The sequence below is a fragment of the Diachasma alloeum genome, unplaced genomic scaffold (genome assembly GCF_001412515.2).
Source record: "Diachasma alloeum isolate Michigan unplaced genomic scaffold, Dall2.0 Dall_scaffold_00384, whole genome shotgun sequence".
Classification (NCBI taxonomy): Eukaryota; Metazoa; Arthropoda; class Insecta; order Hymenoptera; family Braconidae; genus Diachasma; species Diachasma alloeum.
This window is the reverse complement of record NW_021680523.1, coordinates 253,147-273,833: the sequence shown is the minus strand read 5'-3', so window position 1 is coordinate 273,833 and position 20,687 is coordinate 253,147.

Sequence of the window (20,687 nt, the reverse complement as noted above, 5' to 3'; positions counted from 1 at the left end):
CTAAGCTCAGCAATTTACGGTACCAACAGAATAGATTCTATAGAAAAAAAAAATCTATTGATTTTTTCGATCGAACTTCTATCGTAAATTTCTATTCTTTTTTAAAAGAGAAGCGCAGAAAGGCTATGAATTTTTTCACGGCTGCGGTGCTTGAGACATTCATAAGATTTTTACGTTATACGTCTCAGGGGAGGGGGGTCGGATGTTCTCTAAATCTTCGGAATTACATTATTAGGTGAATAAGACTTCATTTTTTTATAAGGACTATTCATGAATTTGTTTCTCAAAAAACATACCAATTTGATGGAATTTCCTAGCAAGGCCGCGAATTCTTTCAAAAATCGGAGGATTTTCTCCATTTTTCGAAAATTTAAATAACTTTTATTCATTTTCAAAAATCTGAAAATATTTCAACTTGAAAGCTGAGGAAATAGTAGTTTTCGATGGGGAATTTACGCGAGAATTTACGCGGTTTAACGCATGGGATGCGTGCGTGAAGAGTGATTTTACGCACTAGTGTGTAACGAACATGTGGGGATGTTTGTTAGGAACACTAAAAACGATCTGGAAACAGCGAGACTCCTACAGCGTTGAATTAAAATCCGTGAGTAAGAATCCTAGAGCGGGAGAGTGAGAGTCCCTTATCCACTTCCGAGTGGCTTATTTCCGGTTAGAGTTATCGGTTCCGTTTGTTAGTAAAGATTAGTAATTACGCATCTTTGAGGGCCTAGAAAAATTATCGTGAAGAAGGGCCAAAATTATAGAGTCATCCGGTTCTTTGTATGGGGTTCACCCTATTGTTAATCTTGCGGGTAATCGAATAGGTCCGGCTGAAATGCCGGCGCTTCAAATTCGTTGGATTTTCAGGGGTTAATTGGTTACGTTTTTCTTTTGGGTGGAAGGTGGTTCGGAGCGAGTGCAACCATCGTCTCCAATGAATCGCCAGATTGCCTTTGGGTTTTCGATGAGAGAAACGAGTTGAGAAGGAATTAGTAATGGAGTAATAACAAGTGCCGGTAACTTGTCTTTTAACCCCGAAAATCCCGGAGATCCGATCCGTGGGAAGCGCCAAAAACCCTTAGTAATTATCCGAACGACAATCAGTTCGGCCTAGTCTCGCGTAATAATTAATAAAAAGGAACTAGTTTTGTGTTAGGTGATTAGAAAAGAGTTAGGTGAGATTTGAATAATCGCGCCAGGTCGTGAGAGTCACGATTAATTGTCGTTAGATTCGCACCTTCGAGGGGCGTGTCCGTACCAATCAAAATTCAGGTGATTGAGCGGTGAATTCCGCGCTCTGAGGTATCTCGAGACACTTGTGAGTTCGGCAGTTCGGCGCTGGCCCTTGACCTCACCGGAACTAGTGCCAGTACAGTGCCTATCCTAGGATTATAGTGCCCACATTTAGATTATTCCATCTACACGATGGCGAAGAACCCCCCAAAGAGGGGTAAGAAACCCACAGTGAGTTTTTAGTTCGGTTTATTTATTTTTCCGAATTCATTTCGGCTTTTAGTTATTCGACTACGGGGTCTTCAGCCCCGTACGTCGCATTTTATTCCGTTAAAACGGTGATTGTGACGCATCATTCAAATTGTGAGGTGCCGATCCCCCCCTTTTTCACTCATGATTGGGTGGTTTTCGTGATTTTTTGGTGGGTTATTCGAGGGGATTTCTCCCCTTTTTGGGGTTATTTCCGGCTCAAACCCGGCTCCGATCACACTGTGCATCGGCTTATTATGTTTGTTAAAGATCTTTTATGAGAACCTATCGGAGAAAAACCTCTCCGGAGAGGATAATTAATCACGTTGAATTGTTAGAGCGCGTCCATTGCCGTTACACGTGGGTTTTCGCGTGTAAGAAATTCTACTCGTGTTCAAATTGAGTTGGTTCATGTAGATAGTCAATAAAAATTAGGGTTTGTGGATCAATGTGTTCGGAGGGCTTCCCTGAGTAATTCATCTCAGGGTTTCCGAAAATTCGCTCTGCCGATTTCCGGATATTCCATTTTTGGTTTTCATGGATTTCCAGCCCATTCTCGCTGGCGTGTACGCCGTGTTTCTCGAGGGGGGGGGGTGTTCCCCCCGACTCTCGACTCCCCTCAGATATCCATCCCCGTTTACACGTGGCTATTCTCGCTTCACGCGAGCATTTTTGCGTTTAGAATTCCGCTCGGGGATTAATTAATCTGAGGCGGCTAATTATTTAGGGAAGATTATTTTTTGGGTATTGTTATCTTCGGTAGATTCTCCCGGACCTTTTGTCTCAGGGTTCGTAATTTTTGACTCTGCCATTTTCGAGTTATGGCAAGTTGAGTTTTGCGGAATTTCAGCCGTTTTGGCTGGTATGAAAAATCGATGGATGAATACGATCTCCTCTCTCTCGCTCTCATTGTCGCTCGCATACCTTTCCCCCCAATTCTCGGAATTCTCGAGTATTTAGGGATTAGCGTGTATTTCTACTCTCCCCAAATGTTTATTTCGGCATATTTGAGGTATTTGTCGACGATATTAGTTTCTTCGAATATTTTTGTCAGATTAGACTATTTTCTATCAGAGTGCGGAATTAATATTATGATTATTATTATTGTCAGTATTGTTAGTTATTAATGGTGGATTTTTCTTTTTTTATATATTTTTTTTGAGAGAATTGAAATGTTTTTTTTTTGTAAAATTGGTGATTCTTAAATTTTAATAGTGAAATCAGTAAGGATAATGTCGATCTCCTTTTTTTTTTTGCTGTTTTGTAGTTTTAACCGCCCCATTAACCCGTTTCCACCTGAAATCCACCCCTCTCTCCACAACCTAGCACACTGAGCGAACCAAGGACCGTTACCTTTCCCCAAAAATCTAGTTTTCTCCCTTTTTTTTGTACGTTTTAGAGTTTTTCGAATTAGTAGAGTTGATTGTGTAGATTCCTCCGGTTTGGTAATTCCGGTTAACAATTACCTGGCGCCCATAGATTTCTGCATTTTTGAGTTTAACTAGATTCAGGGGAAGAAGGGCGAAGGTAATAGGCATTTTAACCCCCATGAAAAATGTCACGTTACAAGTGATAAAATATATATATATATATATAAGGGACATTCCATGTCAAATCAGCCACCCGGTTTTTTTTTTGTCAAGAAAAAATGATTTGATTGCCGCATTTCGAACTACTATATATAGAGAGTATTCCTGCCAAATTTCATTGCCTCATAATTTTTCGTTTCTGAGATAATGACTATCAAACTTTAAATTTTCAAAAATTCATAACTTTTAAATGGCACATCCGATTCGAACAAATATAAAAAGAAAATTTTTGTTTTCGTTCATACTTTTAGGAAAAAAATATTCCATAGGCGTGAAGAAGCTTCTACACCTAAATTTCGATGAATTTTTACGTTTTTATTTATTTTTGGCTCTAGGGACGTCCGGTATTCGACTGGAATATTTTTTTTCTCATAGAGGACATCCATATATGATGTAAAAAAAATACGCCATCGTGAGAGAGACAACCAGTGTACCGGAGAAAATTTTCGTTTCCTAAATTTTCGTGTTTTTACGCCTTCTAGGAGAGTTGCCTCGTTTTCATTGAGAAATTGATATCTCAATCCATACCTTTGATGAATATGAGTTGGAAAAGAGATGCGTCACGATGGAAAATAGAAACAAGGCGTCGGGAAAAAAATTTTCTTCAAAATTGTCGCGTCTTTTCGCTTTCTATGAGAGCTATACTATGTCATCATCATCGGAAGTTCGCCTAATCATGAGCAAATAAATGAGAAAAGAAAACAAAAAGAATCGATTCATTGATTTAATATCATCAGTTTTTCCTGAGGTTCTAGTTTTAGTGAAAACTTGAACTTCCTCATTGAGTTTTCATCGTTGTACAATTCTTTGCAAATCGATTCGCATTTTCCTGTCTGTTGTATCGAGGTAAGCAGTTTTCACATTACTTATTGGAATAATCCTCATTTTCCGGATAATTTTGGATTGGATTTGATAATTGTGCATTTCCCAGACAGCCACATGCGGAATCAGGAATCAGAAGCGCTGAGTCCCGAAGAACTGAAAATCCAAGAGAGACGAAAGAGCTTGAGCCGATGGCAGCAGAAGTGGACAGATTCGACCATGGAGAGATGGATCCATCGTCTGATCCCACATGTGGCTGTCTGGGTAAGTCGAGATCATGGAGAGATAAACTATTATCTCTCTCAAATGCTTTCAGGACACGGGTGCTTCCGGGCATATCTTCATAAATTCAAACATGAAGATCCCCCGAAGTGTCCCACCTGCGCAGAAGTGGACGAGAACGCGGAGCACGTATTCTTCACATGCCCCCGTTTCAGTGACATCCGGAATACTTGGGAGACTGAACTTGGAAGGAAATTCTCGCCCGAAAATATAGTAGAAGCAATGCTGTCATCAGAGACAGCCTCGGACGCAACGAGCAACTTCACAGCGGAAGTCATAAAGGAGCTCAGAAACGAGGAACGCAAGCGCAAGGTTGCAGTATAGGTGAGAAATCTATTTGGAACCTCCTAATAACACATAACACCTTAGCAGGTTAGAGGGACGTACATTGGATGGAAAGAGTGGAAGAGCAAACCGCTGAGAACCCCCCTCGCGAAGTAATACTTCACGGTGGTGCCGCGAGGGAAATGGGAACGGACGATTAGAGGTGAAAAGAGGAAAACAGGGTTTTTACTGGGTAGAAATCCCAGATCTGATTTTAAACATTACTTTACCAGAATCTTTTGAAGATTTCCCCAAACCTCTATAAAAAAAAAAGCACATCACACACACACCTCTTAGGAACTGCAGGACCTTGACGACGGTGGAGGGGCTTAAGGGAAGTACCTAAACTAAGAAGCCGTTCAAGATAAGGCGTGTCCTTTTCAGGACATTTTGGAAGAGAAGCCCAACTCCAAAGGTGGCGTGCAGGGTGGGCTCCCTTAAACAGCCTCACTCTAATGTCAAGGTTCCTGGGGCACCAGGTCCCACCCCGGGTGTATTAAGTGGCCTTACCCCAGCAGCCGGGGCTCTGCGGGGGCGGACTGTTGTTACATCCCTAGGTACTCGTGGAAACAAAATGGAGGACAAACACGAAATGAAACTGAATGGAGATCAAGGAGAAATGGGCGGGCAGCATGCCCAACAAGCAGCACTTGATCAAGTGCAGCGATGAAGAGGACGCAGGCATGGAACCGGCTTGACCAGCTGATCACCGAGCTGTATAATTTTGCCAACCTTAAGCCAAACGTCCATAAGGAGATTAAGATGAAGTTAGCGACTATTGCAACCGCTTATAGAAGACTGAAGGAGACAGAGATGGCTAGGCCAAGGCAAAAAAGCCCTCAGCATCTCTTGACACCAGTCGTAGTGCGGACGTCTACACCACCATCGCACACTCGTACTCTTTCTGAAACGACGGCAAAGGACACCGAGGTGGAAGAGTGCGAAACGCTAATGCCTAATTTCCGGGACACCGTCACGGGAAGGCGGCGGAAGCGCATTTCTCCCGAGGTGGACGCTAAATTTTCGAAGAAGCGGAAGGAGCAGGTAGCACCATCGCCGCCCGAATCGAGAACCCAGCTTCCCAAGACGTCGGAGTGGCAGGAAACCAAAGGGAAGAAGAACAAGAGGAAGAAGCAGCCTACAGAGCAGCTTCCGCGGCAGAGAAAGCGTGCGGCAAGGCCTGACGCGCTGACCATCCGCCCAAAGGACAAAGGGTCATACTCTGATATTCTCAAGCGAATGAAGCAGGACTCGACAGGCCGTGAGTCCCAACAGTGCGTGGAAAAGATCCGGCAGATGGCTACGGGAGACATGTTGATCATCCTCTCGAAGGAGCACAGCGATTGAACATCACTGAAATCTTTGGAGATGATGCGCAGGTCCTCAGTAAGACACCGGAAGAAGATGTCAAAATCAAGGACCTCGAGGAGATAGCAACGAAGGAAGAAATCTTCGAAGCTTTGCAGAAGGCTGCCGGAGAAAGTTGCGGAATTTCGCTAAATGCGGTCAAGTCACTGCGGAAGGCATACGGACGTACCCAGATGGCCTGGGTGAGACTGCCAGTCGCGATGACGAAGAAAATTGTCGGAGAACACGGCAAGATTAAGATCGGGTGGGTAAACTGCCGGGTCAGAAGAGTGGAGAGACCCCTGAACTGCTTCAAGTGCTGGGACTTCGGGCATCTTGCCAATAAGTGCAAAAGCTTGGTTGACCGCTCCAAAAACTGTATCAAATGCGGTGAGGATGGTCATCTGGTCGCAAAATGCGAGAAAGATCCCAAATGCGTCCTCTGCGTCGCAAAAGATCGCATGGACAACGGTGTTTATATTGCTGACAGCGGTAGATGCCCAACATTCAAGGAAGCACTCCAGGCGTTGACAAAAAATCGAGGATAAGAATACTTCAGCTTAACCTCAAACGCTGCGAGGCTGCACACGACCTACTTACACAGTCGGTGCAGGAGCGGAAGCCCAATCTCGTAATTATCCCGGAGCCGTACAAATATCTGCATGTTCAGCCATGGGAGACGGGCACCACCGCCAAGGCCGTTATTTGGTCCTGCGGTAAATACCTATTCCAGCGTGGCGTCAATACTGCGCAGAGCGGCTTTGTGAGAACTAAGCTGGGTGGAAATCACTTCTACAGCTGCTATGCTCTGCCTAGCCTATCCATCGACGAGTTTACAGACTTCCTGAATCGAATGACCGAGGACGCGAAGCTGCACTTCACCATAGCAATCGCTGGGGACTTCAACGCCTGGGCAGTCGACTGGGGCAGCAAGGAGACAGACACGAGGGGACAAACCAAAGAGGATAGACTAAAGTAGAGGCTCAGATCTCGGGGTTTCGGTGACCCCAAGCCAGAATTAGTACGACCCCAACGGAGGGATGGCGCCACAGTCGAATCTGACGGCTGGGCGAGCTGCCTGTGCCGGTAACTCGGCAATAGCAGTCCCGCTGTCAAAGGGATAGTTTTGGAGGGGAATTTACACCCTCCTCGTCGTCAACATGTTCTTAATGTTTTTCAGGTGATCCATTTGCTGGCTAATTAATATTAAGGAATGAGATACAGACGATGTGATGGAGAATTAAATTCCCCATCAATCGTTCCCTGTTGCATCCCTTAATCTCTGTAACAAAAGAATACAAACTACGACAAAAGTCATGGGCCAGTGAGAAAAATAATTTCTTCTCGGCGCACAGTGACTATTCACCATTCGCCCGCGAATTCAAAATTTGTCTCTCCCCTCCTAATTGAAATTAAGGGATGAAAAAAAGGCTGTTTGACGGAGAACTAAATTACCCGACCAATTAACCCTGTTTCATCTCTTAATCTCTGTAAAAAATGGGAGAAATTGTCATGAAAATCATAGTGCAGTAAGAAAAATAATTGTTTTGCGGCGCGCAGTGACTACCGGTAATTAAAAATTAACCCCTCCCCACCTAATTGAGATTAAGGGACGAAAAAAAGGCTGTTTGACGGAGAACTAAATCACCCATCAATTAACCCTCTTTCATCTGTTAATCTCTGTAAAAAATGGAAGAAATTGTCATGAAAATCACAGCACAGGAAGAAAAATACTTGTTTTGCGGCGCGCAGTGAGTACCGGTAATTAAAAATTCACCCCTCCCCTCCTAATTGATAGTAAGGGATGAAAAAAAAAGCAGTTCGATGGAGAATTAAATTCCCCATCAATTGATCGCCGTTGCATCCCTTAATCTCTCTAGCAAAAAAATACAAACTACGACAAAACTCATGGGCCAATGAGAAACCCTCTTTCATCCCTTAATCTCTGTAACAAAAAAATATAAACTGCCGTGAAACTCATAGGCCAGTGAGAAAAATAATAGTTTCGTGGCGCACAGTGACTCCCGGAAATTAAAAATTCACTTCTCCCCTCCTAATTGAGATTAAGGGATGAAAAAAAGGCAGTTCGACGGAGAATTAAATTCCCCATCGATTAACCCTCTTTTATCCCTTAATCTCTGTAACAAAAAAATAAAAACTGAAAGTCAGGGGCCAGTAAGAAAAATTATTGTTTCGCGGCGCACAGTGACTTTCACCATTCGCCCGCGAATTAAAAATTCACCTCTCCCCTCCTAATTGAGATTAAGGAATAAAAAAAAACCAGTTCGATGGAGAATTAAATTCCCCATCAATTAACCCTCTTTCATCCCTTAATCGCTGTAACAAAAACACAAAAAATGCCATGAAAGTCATGGGCCAATAAGAAAAATAATTGTTTCGTGGCGCACGGTGACTTTTCACCATTCGCCCGCGAATTAAAAATTCACCTCTCCTCTCCTAATTGAGATTAAAAGATGACAAAAAAGCAGCTCGACAGAGAATTAAATTCCCCATCAAATGACCCTCTTTCATCCCTTAATCTCTGTAACAAAAAAATAACAACTGCCATGAAAGTCATGGGCGAGTGAGAAAAATAATACTTTCGCGGCGCACACTGACTCCCGGTAATTAAAAATTCACCTCTCACCTCCTAATTGAGATTACGGGATGAAAAAGAGCCAGTTCGATAGAGAATTAAATTCTCCATCAATCAACCCTCTTTCATCCCTCAATCTCTGTAAAAAATGGAAGAAATTGTCATGAAAATCACAGCGCAGTGAGAAAAATAATTGGTTTGCAGCGCGCAGTGACTACCGGTAATTAAAAATTCACCCCTCCCCTCCTAATTGAGATTAAGAGATGAAAAAAGAGCAGTTCAACGGAGAATTAAATTCCCTATCAATTAACCCTCTTTCATCCCTCAATCTCTGTAAAAAATGGAAGAAATTGTCATGAAAATCACAGCGCAGTGAGAAAAATAATTGGTTTGCAGCGCGCAGTGACTACCGGTAATTAAAAATTCACCCCTCCCCTCCTAATTGAGGTTAAGAGATGAAAAAAGAGCAGTTCAACGGAGAATTAAATTCCCTATCAATTAACCCTCTTTCATCCCTTAATCTCGGTAACAAAAAAATATAAACTGCCATGAAAGTCACGGGCCAGTGAGAAAAATAATAGTTTCGCGGCGCACACTGACTCCCGGTAATTAAAAATTCACCTCTCCCCTCCTAATTGAGATTAAGGGATGAAAAAAAAGCCAGTTCGACGGAGAATTAAATTCCCCATCAATTAACTCTCTTTCATCCCTTAATCTCATATATACACCTGTAATAATAAGAATAATAATGATAATAATAATAATAAAATGTTATAGTTATAAAACTGAAAAATCAATTATTTGAAATAATCAGAATTCTTTTCAGTAAAATATAATGATACCAGTGAGAACCAGTTCGTGAGGGCCAGTTCGACGGAGAATTAAATTCCCCATCAATTAACTCTCTTTCATCCCTTAATCTCTGTAACAAAAAAATAAAAACTGCCATGAAATTCAGGGGACAGTAAGAAAAAGAATTTTTTCGCAGCGCACACTGACTTTTCACCATTCGCCCGCGAATTAAAAATTCACTTCTCCCCTCCTAGTTGAGATTAAGGGATGAAAAAAAGCCAGTTCGACGAAGAATTAAATTCCCCATCAATCAACCCTCTTGCATCCCTTAATCTCTGTAACAAAAAAATGAAAACTGCCATGAAAGTCATGAGCCAGTAAGAAAAATCATTTTTTCGCGGCGTACAGTGACTTTTCACCATTCGTCGGCGAATTAAAAGTTCACCTCTCCCCTCCTAATTGAGATTAAGGGATGAAAAAAAGGTTGTTCGATGGAGAATTAAATTCCCCATCAACTGACCCTCTTTCATCCCTTAATCTGTGCAACAAAAGAATGAAAACTGCCATGAAAGTCATGAGCCAGTAAGAAAAATCATTTTTTCGCGGCGTACAGTGACTTTTCACCATTCGTCGGCGAATTAAAAGTTCACCTCTCCCCTCCTAATTGAGATTAAGGGATGAAAAAAAGCCTGTTCGATAGAGAATTAAATTCCCCATCAACTGACCCTCCTTCATCCCTTAATCTCTGTAACAAAAAAATAAAAACTCCCATGAAAATCATGGGCCAATGAGAAAAATAATAGTTTCGCGGTGCACAGTGACTTCCGCTAACTAAAAATTCACCTCTCCCCTCCTAATTGAGATTAAGCGATGAAGAAAAGGCCGTTCGATGGAGAATTAAATTCCCCATCAATTAACCCTCTGTCATCCCTTAATCTCTATAACAAAAAAATAAGAACTGCCAAGAAACTCATGGGCCAGCAAGAAAAATCATTGTTTCGCGGCGCACAGTGACTTTTCACCATTCGCCCGCGAATTAAAAATTCACTTCTCCCCTCCTAATTGAGATTAAGGGATGAAAAAAAGCTAGTTCGACGAAGAATTAAATTCCCCATCAATCAACCCTCTTTCATCCCTTAATCTTTGTAACAAAAAAATAAAAACTCCCATGAAAATCATGGGCCAGTGAGAAAAATAATAGTTTCGCGGTGCACAATGACTTCCGCTAATTAAAAATTCACCTCTCCCCTCCTAATTGAGATTAAGCGATGAAGAAAAGGCAGTTCCACGGAGAATTAAATTCCCCATCAATTAACCCTCTGTCATTCCTTAATCTCTGTAACAAAAAAATAAACACAGCGACGGAATTCACACCGCACTGAGAAACCTAATGGTTTTTCGGTGCAGAGTGACTCCCGATAATTCGCCCGCGGAATTAATTTTTGTCTCTCCCCTCGTAATTAAAATTAAGGAATGAAACAGAGACTGTTCGATGGAGAATCAAATTCTCCATCCATCAACCTCCGTTTCCCCTTAATCTCTATAATAAAAAAATAAAAACTGCCACGAAAGTCACAGCTCTGAGGGAAGCCAAGATGAAACTCGTATTTTTTCACTCTACTCTAGTTCGATTGCTATATCATTTTTACTGGGCATCGTCTCTTGTTTTGGAAGCCCGACGAATTCGGCGAATTTTGCAGGCGTCAAAAATGTAAACAACCGAATAGAATCGAAAAATAACCGTCACTAAGAAACTGATGTATCTTGAAATGCGATGAAGTTGTACTGATTTTAAAATTTGTCTAAAGAAGGTTAGACGGAGTAACACCAATTCATGTTGACATAAATGATTCTGTAAGGAGCACTACTCCTTACAGAACTGTGTATATACCCTACTGTATATCGCCACCGTCCTTCTAACGGCAAATATTATTAAAAACTATCATTATATTTTACTGAAAAGAATTATTATTATTTCAAATAATTGATTTTTCAGTTTTATTACTATAACATTTTATTATTATTATTATTATTATTATTATTATTATCATTATTATTCTTATTATTACAGGTGTATATATACACTACTGTATATCGCCACCGTCCTTCTAACGGCAAATATTATTAAAAACTATCATTATATTTTCCTGAAAAGAATTCTTATTATTTCAAATAATTGATTTTTCNGACATTGTCCGATTCACACGCGTTTATATGTAACAGAGTGCTTTATATCAATTTTTTATTTTTTATTTGGTTGCCACTCGGCTAATTTGGATGTTAGCCCACGGAGAAAAAATTTCTTCGACAATTGGGATAATTATCCAGTGCCTACCTCACTGCCTCGCACGAATAGGTGCACATTTACCTGCCACTCTCTGAGTGAGGTTAGAATGACATGTCTAATCCTCTTGAACCTAGCAAGCTGACAGTAAACAACGGAACAAAACCTCCAGTACCCAAAAACCCAGTAGGCACACCATCTAAGGCTGCTCTTAGACTCAAAGAAAAAGCAAATTCGACTGGGTCTATCTCTGATCTCTTTAGAGGAGTGAAAAGACCTCGTGATCGTCTGAGCTCTGACACCGCTAGCATAATAAAACTAACTAAACTTCAGAGACCTACGATTGCTTGTCCTCAATCAGTCAGTAAGACTTGTCCCCCTGAGCAGGTCAGTAAACCACCCACGATGGTGTCAAATACCGTACCCCCAATCCTCACTGTCTCCGATTTTGAGAGTCAGACTGCTGCCCAATCCTTCCAGTGGCTTGCCGAGCAGCTGATTGACATGAAAAAGTCTGGCCTGGAGCAGGAGATGAAATTGAACAACATTCTGTGTGACCAGTTCTCCAAAGTCAACAACAAAGTTGATGAAATGAAAGCTGACCTCACGAAATTATCCAAAGATACCGAGAGGCTCAAACAAGGGCAGGAAATCAACAACGAAAGAATCAAGAAGCTGGAGGACAATGCTGCATTCTCAGAGAACAGGAAGCTGTCAAACTGCTTAATGTGGCCCTGTTAAGAATTGCCACTCTGGAGGCATCATCCCAGAAGCAAACAGAACCCAGACCTGACCCAGCACTACGTTTAGAGGTTAACAAACTCGCAGCCGCCCTCAACTCCCAGATTAGTCGCTCCAAACGTAACAACGTGATCATCAGAGGCCTCGAATCTAATCCACCCAGTGCAGAAGTGGCCAGCGAATTCCTAACCTCCAAATTCGGAGTAAATCCAACTGACTTCAGTGTCCAGGTAATTGGCAGGAACAGAGACAGATTTTTAGTGCAATTTAACTCGTATCCCACCAAACTTTCAGTCATGAAGCAGAAAAGAGCTATACTCAGCAACACCAAAACCTATATTGAAAACGACCTATCCCCAGATGAAAGTCGTGTAGCTTTTCTCTTGAGGGAGAAAGCAAAAGCCGTAAGAGCTTCTGGTAAATCTGCAAAAATATTCCGGAATCAGATCATACGGGAAGATGGAATAATTGCCTGGGACCCTAAGAGTAATTCTCTGATGCAGAAACCGAAAAACCAAGCACGAGACTCCACGGCAAAGGAGATCCAAGACTCCAACACCCACAACCACTCCGATCCAAAAAACTTATAAGGCAGCCACAGGAAACCCCTGTGGCGATTTTTTGGAACTGCAACGGAATCACTAATCTTGGCAACCTCTCGGCAGAATCGTACCCCTTCTTCATCGGACTCAGCGAAACATGGCTCCGTTTCATACCATCGTATTTGACACCCTGGTCCTCCAAATACAGCTGTCACTGGTCTGTGGCTACGAGGGAAGCGAATATGGGAAGAGGTAGTGGCAGCCTCGCTGTCCTTATAAACAAGGTATTTAAATCTGACCTATTATTCTCCTCCCGATGGTGGTTATTCACGAGGATCTCCCTTCCCACCTCCCACCTCATCTTCGGGTTACTCTATTTTCCACCGGATACAGATATGTTCGCTGCTCTCGAGGCTCTACAACCTGTCATCTCCTCCTGTCGTACCATGTATAATAATGAGCCCATTTATTTATGACGTGACTTTAATTGTAGAGTTGCGAGGATGGAGGACTCAATCCCCTTGGAAATCCTACATGGTTCCCCTCTAGTTGACACTAGAGAGTGCATGGACGAAGGAACCCCTTCGCATAGGGTCAGGAATGAGTTGCTGCTGAACTTTATGAGCGAGAATGGCTTGATCCTCCTTAATGGCCGTACCCCCGGGGATTTCGAGGGAGGTTTCACCTTCTGTGGAAAACAAGAATTGAGCACTGTTGATTTGGTCTGGACCAACTGCCCAGGCACTCTTTATGTCAACTCTCTCAGAATCAACGAGATGTCCTTCAACTCAGATCATTTCCCATTACACCTGGAACTCACGTCGCTGATTGAAACCCCCACAACCAGACCCCAGGATAGACACACTACATCCACCGACCCCACCCCAACAACAACGCCCAGGACTAGGCTGCTCAAATGGAAGAATGAGAACAGAGATCTGTTCACACAAGCCATGTCATCCTCTGAACGCCTTCTTCATTGTCTCTTTTTCACCGACCCCACGTTCTGCTACGACAATCTGTGTCTACCAATTTCTGAAGCCGCTGAAGAAACCGACATGACTGAGATCAGAGTACACAAGCCCCATCACGGGCTCCAACCAAGGCGCCACCGTTGGGAGGATGAAGAACACCGATTAGCAAAAAATTTGGTGAATAGGTCGCAAAGAGCTCTCCGTAAAGGAAAATTCGAGCCGCACCTAGTAGCCTCTTTTCGCCAGAATGTAACCGAACTTAGAAAATGTCGAAAGAGGAAAATTGATGAGTATACTAGTCTCCTGCAGTACCGAATAACTGATGTGAAAAATGCCAGGGCTTTCTGGGGCACGGTCAAAGCAGTTAGTTTCCCACCATGCCTAACGGTGTCTCCAAGGAAAACTGGGAAGATTTTTACAGCCGCATCTACCCACCTAGGGTCGTCACGGAGCTGGGTTGGGCGAATGCCCTTGACCCATACTTGGACAAAGATATAAGCTACGAAGAATTTCTCCGCGTCCTCAGACACTGTAAATGTGCCAAAGCTCCTGGTCCCGATGGAATCTCCAATGAATTTCTCAAGTTTCTTCCAGCAGACTGGATCCTGGTGGTTGTTTCGATGCTGAATAATGTCTGGCACTTGGAAAAAGTCCCTAAATCCTGGCCAAAAGCCGCGTTATCCATGATATTCAAGAAAGGCAATCCTGAGGATCCGCTGTGTTATCGTGGAATCGCACTTATAAATAATATCCTGAAGATATACACTGGCATCCTCCACTCCCGCCTTGAAGTCTGGCTAGTGTCCTGTCGACTTCTCCCTGTGGAACAAGCTGGATTTCTCCGGGGAAGAGGGTGCCTCGACCAATTATTCACCCTATTTACCGCTGTACAATCGAAGCTGAGGCTGAGTGGCAACGCGATCTACTTTATCTTCATCGATTTCCGAAGGGCTTTCGATTCGGTCCCGCATCACCTGCTGTGGAAGAAGCTTGGCGAAATGAGTATTAGTGGAAAAATGCTTAGAGTGCTGAGTGACATTTATGACAATGCCTCAGTCAAGGTCCGACTGGGTCATGAATACACCAAGGAATTTGAGGTAACTGAAGGTGTACTGCAAGGTGACAAATTGAGCCCACTTCTCTTCATAGCCTACATCTCGGACATGGTACAGTTCCTGGCCAGCAAAAATATTCAAGGCCTGGACATAGGTGGCAAGAACCTGAGAGCCCTGCTCTATGCTGATGATACGGTGATCTTTGCTAGATCCCTGGCTGATGCCCGATACATCTTGAAATGTCTACCCGAGTATTTCGACGCAAATGGACTCGTTGTCCACACTGGAAAGACTAAGGTTATGGTCTGTCGACCCTCGGGTAGAGTGAGATCCAACGAAAAAAACGCTTTTTACTACAAGGGTCAACCCGTTGAGACTGTAAAACAATACACATATTTAGGCTCGGTAATGGACAGTGCCATGAACGGCAAGGCCGCAGCGGAATCCTCCCTTCAGAAGTCCAGGATTGCCATTGGGACAGCAACTAACATCCTGAGTAGAACAAAAGCTGGCGACTGGCTCTCCAGGATTAAGCTTTTTGACAGCTTAGTCTCCTCCACACTGCTTTATGGTAATCAGTGTTGGGGACCAGACTTCCTCAACGAAATTGAGAAAGTTCAAACTGACTATTTCAAGCGTATCTTCCTGCTCCCTAGGAACACCCCAGGCTACCAAATTAGACTGGAGCTGGGTATCCAACATCTGGCGATCCGGGCACTGAGCTTCACATGGGATTGGATACGGGGGATCTTACAAATGAGACATGAACGTTGGCCTCGCATCTGTCTACTTGAGCTGATCCGACTCTCCCGTAGTCCAGCCTGCTCGTCCAAGTTCAATTAGTTGACAAGAGTGAACGATATCTTCTCCTCAGTTGGGTTCACTTCAATGTTTGACAACCTAGACCCAGTCTTCTGGAACACACAGAAGCAAGCCTTCATCGAGGCCATGTCTCTTCACCTCCATTCGACCGACTATGCTGACTACCTAAGATCCAGTTCCTCGCAATTCCAACTGGTACGAAGTCCCGTAGATCAAACTGCCAGTTATCTCCATGCCAAAGTTGGAATCCATGTGTTGAGAGTTATTATGCAGCTAAGACTGGCGAATATCTACTACTGTCGTATCACTCTCAACGGCAACACCTTCATCCTGACGCCCAGCTCTCCGTACCGATTCTGCTGCCTAAACGCCCTGGAGACGTTTTAGCCCTGTACAACTTTGTCCATGATACCCTGACCAAGAGATCCCTCCCGCCAGATGCTCGCCACAACTGTCCAGTACCTTTCCCTGTCAACGCTCTGTAAACATTGTCTCTCACAGCACTGTCTGTTCCAGCTTCTTCTGCCCATTCATCAGGTGATGTTGAGGGAACTGGCAGGTAGTCTCATCCGTTTATTCCGAGCTCTCAGAGAAGACGTACACAACAGAGACTTTGCTAGTCCCGAGCAGTTATGACGTGGCCGCTTCAGCGATATGTTTGCTACCTCTGCTTCGCTAACATTATCTCGACTCCGATTGATAAACACTGATATTATGTAACTCGGTTCCCTGTCAAATTGCACCCATTACCCTGCTTACAGTCAACATATAGTACTCATGTTCATTGATGCTTCTGATCTACTTACATTATCGTTTTATGACTTTTATTTTAGTCTATTTATCTTTACTTTATTTTCTTATTTGCGCTTATGTAACCCATGCACACCCCCTTGCTATAAGAGAGCAATTTGTACCCCCTCTCATAAAGCAATAAACATATATACATACATACACATACTATAACATTTTATTATTATTATTATCATTATTAGTCTTATTATTACAGGTGTATATATACACTACTGTATATCGCCACCGTCCTTCTAACGGCAAATATTATTAAAAACTATCATTATATTTTACTGAAAAGAATTATTATTATTTCAAATAATTGATTTTTCAGTTTTATAACTATAACATTTTATTATTATTATTATTATTATCATTATTATTCTTATTATTACAGGTGTATAGATTACGAGGATCCAGACACCCCAAGGAGATATTCACTGAGAAGTAAATATAATGAGCGAAATCAGCCCAATGAACATTATGGAGCTGTAACAGTGGCTGCAGCAAATGAACCACAGACCTACAATGAAGCAGTGAGGAGCTCAGAATATAAAAATTGGAAAGAAGCAATGGAGGAAGAGCTACATGCCTTAAAAATAAATGAAACATGGACTCTTGTAGAAAGACCTGAAGGGAAAAATATAATAAAGAATCGCTGGGTCTACAAGGTGAAGACAAACGCAGATGGAATACTGGAGAGGTTCAAGGTAAGGCTAGTAGTCAAGGGCTGCCAGCAGAGACCAGGAATGGACTATTTTGAAACCTACAGCCCAGTGATAAAAACTGAATCCATACGAGCTCTCCTAACACTTGCTGCCTCCCAAAAGATAATAGTAAGACAGTTTGACGTTAAAACTGCCTTTTTATATGGAGCATTGGAAGAAGTATTTATGGAACAACCCGAAGGCTTCAGTGATCACTCAAACCAAGTCTGCAAGCTGGAGAAGAGCCTGTACGGATTGAAGCAAGCCCTCCGCTGTCGGAACAAGATCTTCACCACTTGCCTTGAGAAATTCAACTTAAAATCACTGAGCAATGACAGCTGTGTATTTAAAACTGATGACAGAGACCACGAACTTCTTCTTGGTATCCATGTTGATGAGGGGATAGTGATATCCAATAGTGAGGAACGAATAAATAAGTTCCTAAACCATATGGAGAGAGAGTTGGACATCAAAGTGGCAACTCTGGGCATGTTCTTGGGGATACAACTCAAAAAGAGACTTGAAGGGATCTATCATCGCCTACCAATCCAACTACATCAGAAAGATACTGGATAGTTTCAAAATGTCCGATGCAAATCCAGTAACAGTACCTGTGGACAACCACCAAGATCTCCACATGTTTGACACAGCAGACGAGAATGAAGTGATGGCCCGTATCATGGAGCAGTAGGAAGCCTACTATTTCTGGCATTACTGACGAGACCAGACATCTCATACTCGGTAAATCTGGTAAGCCAATTTGCTTCATGTCCACGTTAAGTCCACTCGTAGGCTGTCAAGCGCATTCTTAAATATCTGAAAGGTACCATAAACTATGGAATAAAATTCAAGGCAGACTGCAGAGAACTACAACTGGTGGCATACAGTGATGCAGATTACGCAGGAGACGTAAAAACGAGAAAGTCCACCACTGGATACCTGGTAAAAATGGGTAACTCACCAATCATCTGGGGATCAACAAAACAACGACTAGTGACCCACTCAACAACGGAAGCTGAGTATGTTGCAGCCTGCACAACACTGACAGAAGTAGTGTGGATAAATTCCGTACTCGAAGAGATGACAAACAACACGATGATACCAACAGAATTGTACGTGGACAATCAGAGTGCGATCAAATGGTTGGAGAATGGTAATTATCACACAAAATCAAACCATGTCGATGTGAAGTATAAGTTTATCGCAGAGAGGTGCAGACTGCACAACTACAAGTTCAAATACATTCAAACAGACGAACAACAAGCAGATATCTTCACCAAGCCCCTCCCAAAATCACGATTTGAAAAATTACGGGAACTAGTGGGAGTAACTGAAGTAAAATGAGTCAAGTGAAAAATCATTGATACTGCACCACAAACAAGTACAAATCTAAATTCCTTTTTTAAATTATTTTTCCTTGATTTTGATTCTTTCATTTTTGGTAATTAACCTCCAAAGACATTAATCTCTTTTGTTTATTTACTTTCGTTCATTATTTAGAAGTGATGCAGTACACAAATACAAAAAAAAAACAAACAAAAACCAATTCCGTGGGAGTATCAAGAGGTGTGAATTGTCTATTGTTGACTTTACAGGGATCTATTGTACCGACCATTCCATCAGCTGTTGCTATTACTCTCGCCATCTTGTATTCGATACTTTACTACAAAAATATAATAAACGTGTTCACTATTGCAGTACAACCTAATCGTCTATAATTAATTACATCCCATTGAAACCAATAATAATTTGTCAAAAATATTTTTTTGTTATGCTGATAAAATAAGGGATAGTCTTGACCTTATTTGATTTGTAGAGCGAAAAAAACGCTCGATAGAAGATTCGATATTATACGATTCGACAGAACTGATCCCTTCTCCGCTGACATACTTTTTCAATACGTGAATAGGTGTTTGTAGTCCATTTTTTATCTGAACTAGGCAGATCGCGCGCTTCGCGCGCGCTACCTAGTTTGCATGAAATTGATATTTGTCGTCATTTTCATGAATTATAAATCCCCCGACTTACGAACTACGTGATCCTACATTATGTCATTTTTTTTNTCTATCAGGAGGTTCTATCGGCGTGTTAGGAACATTTATAGGACCCTGAAAGTGGTCCAACAACCGGAAAAGTGAGGGTAAGTGTCGGAATTGAAGATTCGACATTTGGCGGCTCGAAAAATCCGATCGGTTCTTCGCTGATATTTTTTTTTGAGGTGTGATTAAGACGGTTCTAGAGGAGTGGCTGGAAAATTTATAGAAGCCTGAAAGTGGTCCCACTACCGGAAAAGTGAGGGCAAGTTTCTGACTGCAGTATTTGACATTATGCAGCTCAAGAAACTCGATGGGAAATGTCACCCTCATGGAGATTGTGAGAAAAAATATGGAGGAATCAAGTGCGAGCGCAAGATTTTTCACCTGATGGCTCACCTTGAGAATTACATGCGCGGTTGCAGGGGGGGGGGTGCGTCTCAAAAACCATCGACTTCTCTGACTTTGCCTGTTCATTTTAGAAATTGGGTGTGTGGCAGCAGTAAGTGAGGGGAGAATTTTCAAGTCTCCATCTATATCTTGAAAACTACAGACCCTTTTAACCATAATTATGATGGCAAAAAAAAAATTTTATCGTTATTTTACATTGCTTCGACCCCGTCAGGGTATACTGCGATGATGATCAAGACTTTAAAATGATTAGATCGCACCATTCTACCCGGTCGGGATTTGAACTCGCAACCTTTCGCATATGAGGCAACGAACTTACCCATTGCGCCAAGCCATCGGTAAAAAAAACGGAAGAATCAAGTACCAGTTGAAAAATTTCATCTGCTGGCTCATTCTGGAAAATAGGTGCATGATCGCAGCACCTAATTTTACCCTAATGGCTTGTTTTAGGATAAATTTGCGGCGGGAGTGAAACCACTGACCCTTCCGATCGCACTGCTTATCTGGAAGATGAGGTGCGCCGTTTGGGGGGGGAAGAGGGGGGGGGGAGAGTTTTCAACTTGTTCAAGTTGGAATATTGTGACCCTTCTGACTGACGATTGAAGTGCTAATGATCCACAGTCCAAAAAATTGTACAATATGTAGCGGAGATCGGGGGAAAATGGAACGTTATGTAATCTCTTTTAATTATCACTATCTTTGTTGATGAATGAAAATATTGCAATTTGGAAAAGATTTCAAGATGTACACTTTTGCTCAAGTCTCCCCTAGTTGAGTTCGTTCAAAAACATTTACCAAACTCGCACGCTTCGCAAATCGATTTGGGGTCAGACGGGTCAGAAAAAAAAATTCCCCACCACCTTAGACTTTCCACAATGCGATTTAGGGTCAGAAGGTCAAAAAAAATTCCCCCCCCCCCTGTAGCGCCACGCTACATCCACACTGAGATGCGTATCGCACCGCTCTCATACACACACACCTGAGGAACACACGCACGTCTCAGGTGTCGCAATCGCTCCTGCGCTAGCAGAAATTAGTCGTCTGGCTCATGCCACACGGTGGACATCTCTCCACCTCATCCTGTATATATTCATA